The sequence below is a fragment of the Mytilus galloprovincialis genome, chromosome 8, assembly GCF_965363235.1.
Source record: "Mytilus galloprovincialis chromosome 8, xbMytGall1.hap1.1, whole genome shotgun sequence".
In the NCBI taxonomy this organism is placed as follows: Eukaryota; Metazoa; Mollusca; class Bivalvia; order Mytilida; family Mytilidae; genus Mytilus; species Mytilus galloprovincialis.
The window spans coordinates 88112654-88116151 of record NC_134845.1 but is presented as its reverse complement, the minus strand read 5'-3'; the positions used below and the strand labels follow the sequence as shown (position 1 = coordinate 88116151).

At 29.0% G+C, this 3498-nt stretch overlaps 1 long non-coding RNA gene across 1 annotated transcript; it reads left to right on the top strand.

Moving 5' to 3' along the window:
• Window positions 1-1046: 1046 nt before the first annotated feature.
• LOC143043645 (uncharacterized) lies at window positions 1047-3145 on the top strand. The gene is made up of 3 exons (XR_012968525.1): window positions 1047-1275; window positions 2210-2272; window positions 3026-3145. It is a non-coding gene; the product is annotated as an uncharacterized LOC143043645 (long non-coding RNA).
• Window positions 3146-3498: the final 353 nt, after the last annotated feature.

Sequence of the window (3498 nt, the reverse complement as noted above, 5' to 3'; positions counted from 1 at the left end):
TACGAAATTTTCTTTTGATCTTATTGGCTGATAGTTCCGTCCTCGTGATACTAGAACACACCCGAGAAATCGCGGGCTTTTTAAGCTTGGTACAAGATTTAATTCTAGAGAATTTCAGAAAAGATATCAAAACTCATATAGGTACATGGAGACAGGACCATATTTTAAGCCTTCTCCCTTTTTTAAAAGTCAGTTATTTTTGTGTGTATTTGCCTTTTACTGTTAATTCTAAGTTTCTGCTCCATGGCGATCACTGCTTTGTTATATAGAGAGTCCCTGTATATTATAGAAATATAATGATAGTATATATAGAAGCTAAGGGGGCACGTGCTGTTGTCAATCATTCATAACTGTTGAAGTATAATCAGCGCGAAACGACTTGGTATTTTGGAATTTGCCCTTACCAGCTTCATGCCTTTTACCTAGTCAGGAATATGACAGTTGTTGTCCATTCGTATGATGTATTCGCGCTTTTTTGCCATTTGATTAGGGACTTTCCGTTTTTGATATTCTTTTTGGGATTTTACTTTTTACATAGGATTTACTTCATAATGATATAAATAAGCATAAATCGTTTATATATTCTGCTTGATTATATATTTTTTCTTTTCAAATGTCTAAACTCACAGAATAAAACTGTACATATAGGTAGGCAACATCAAGCATATGTAATCGCCCAGTGTACATATATTATGTGTATGTATGATCAACCTTATACTTTATTTAAACTTATTAGGTCTTTCCACCTTTCCGTGGAAAGACCTATTGGATTTCTTCTGATTATTATTATTATTATTATTTTTTTTATTCTTCCGCCTAATTCTTTTCTTGCGTAGTATTGATGTTTCAAAAGATGTCGCTTAGATATTTGGAATATGATATCGTAAAGCGTATGCACTTTTAAAACTGACCACTGCGTAACCAAATACTTTACGTTGTAAGAGTTATCTCCCCAAACACTGTTTTTCTTGTGGCCACTACTCCTTCGCAACCATAAAAGATTACGACAAATTTATTTTACCAAATTGCTCGTTACATCCTCAGGATCGCAGTAATGTTAAGGCAGTTCTCCATAAGTTTTCAAAGATTCTATCGCAATCTAATTGTGACGTCATGTAGTCGTTTCTATTGGTTGTCATCACATTTATTCTTACACTCAACGTCATTTCAAAGCTTGAAAAGGCATCAAAACAAGCAAGTGCGTGTCAGCTGTTTATGAGTTTTTCTACGATTTGATGATGTTCCTGACGGAAAACATGACTCGAGTATCCAACTGTAAGTACAATATGACTTATGTTATTTTTGTTTTCATACGATGTGTTAAATTCGCGAAACGTTAAGTGTTGTTTTCTTTTTCTTTACAAAAAAGGGGGAGGTGTTATCGAATTCCAACTTGACTATGTTAATTTTATAATCTGACCGCGTGATCACTATGAAGTGTTCGTTTTTTAAGTCGAAAATAGATCTGGATTCGGGCATATAACAGTATTTGTTATTTGCAGTGTTCGTTATTTACTTACAATAAATTGCCATTTGATTTCAGAAAAATTCAATTAAATATTTACAAACATTTACTGATTGATTGTCTAATCAGACTGACATGTATCATTAGACAAACCTGAATTTGTATTTATTTCATGGTACTTTATTTCATGGAAAATAGTATAGAAATAAAAATGTGGGGATATTTTTCAAATGAAAAGTTATGAATAATCAATTTTAAATATTGATGTATAAAAAAAAACATAACTCTGAATATATTGAGAGTTCAAATATATTGTATGACAAACTTCATTGTTTATAAATCTTTGTCAAAATAACTATAACTTTCATTCAGGAAAAGTGGAGGATACATAATTGCACTTTTCATAAGTATTTCATTTATTTCTCTATAATTATCTAGTATCAGGCTAAAAAGTTGTAAGTGTGTGCACATTATATAAATGTCTGTGTAGCTAGCTAGCAAGTACAAAGTATGCATAGTTTAAGGGAAATGCCTTTTTTATATCCTCTATCATATCACAGCATGAATAAGTAAATAAATATATAAAAAAGGTGTCAAAAAAGATAGCCTTGTAATATAAAAGGTATAGACAGATCTTTATTCATTTATTTGATTGATCAAGATTGTTTGGATAAATTATCTGATTCAATTTTGGCATATCAAGTTTTTCAATTATTCATGTGTTCTCTGTTTTCTTTAATACAGGATGTGACCAAACTGTGCTGTACTTTGAAATTAATATGTCATCAATTGGAATTGACTAAACAGGTAAATTTCAGTATAAAAAAGAATTGAGGTGTGATTGCCAATCATGATTAAATAATGATAGTTTTTCCATTTGTACTACAAAATGTATTCTGTTTTATTAATTTATCAGTAGTTTAACCTAAACTTTAGTTTTCTTGTCATTTCAAACTAAATTTGAAATCAATAATTTTATTTAATGAACTGTTTACATTAATGATTATAATTTAAATATGGTACTAGATTTGAATTTATAAAAATTCCATTGAACAAAATGCATCTCTTTAATTATATAACTTCAAGCTCATGCTCATTGCTGTCATTATATTTACATGTCAGATTACAATAACACTTTTTAAAATATGATCAGCTAATTTTTTAATGAAACTTCAAAACAATCAAGACTTTTAATAATTTAGAGCTGCACATTATTATATTTTACAAACAGTTTCATTACATATGTATAAATAGTATATGACATGTATATATCTTGGGTCCTGATTTCACAAGTCTTGTTGACAGGATGAATTCCTGATAGTGTGTTTTGAACAAGCATTTATGATGAAGGTGATCACAATCTTTGGAGAAGTTATAATGATCATAGTATATTTATATATTAGTTAAAATATTCCAATGTATTTGAAACATCTACAATGTGCATGACTTGTGTGAAATTTTGTGTTTAATTATTATGAATAATGGTGGTTGACTTGTTTACAGTGAGTTAAATGCATAATGATAAATGATTTGTTTATTTTCATTATTATTATATTTCAGATCAAATGAATATATCCAAACTGTGATAAAGTGACCTATATATTTACACTAGAAGTAAAACATAGCTTTTATGATGCCAACTGAATAAACCCTAAAAAGGAAGGATTGATTCCAAAATATAGTCATGTGTTATTTTTACTTCAAAATTGCTATGAGAATAAAAAGTGATAAATCAATGTGAATAGAAAAGGAAATTTAAATGTGATATTTATGTACTACAAGGATTCAGTGATTAAAATAAATGTGTAGGAAAACATTCATTATTAAGGAGGTAGGAAGTATACATTATTCCTTCTACATGTTCTAGGATATTACACTGTTTTATTGGAAATGTTGACAGGTGACATTCTTTGTCTGTGACATTAGTAAAACTACAAATGTATTTTATTCAAAACTTGAATGTAGTTTTCTTTACTTTTAGCAATAAAAATGAAAGTGTTCTTATGTAAGACAATATTTCCAATTCTTTATAC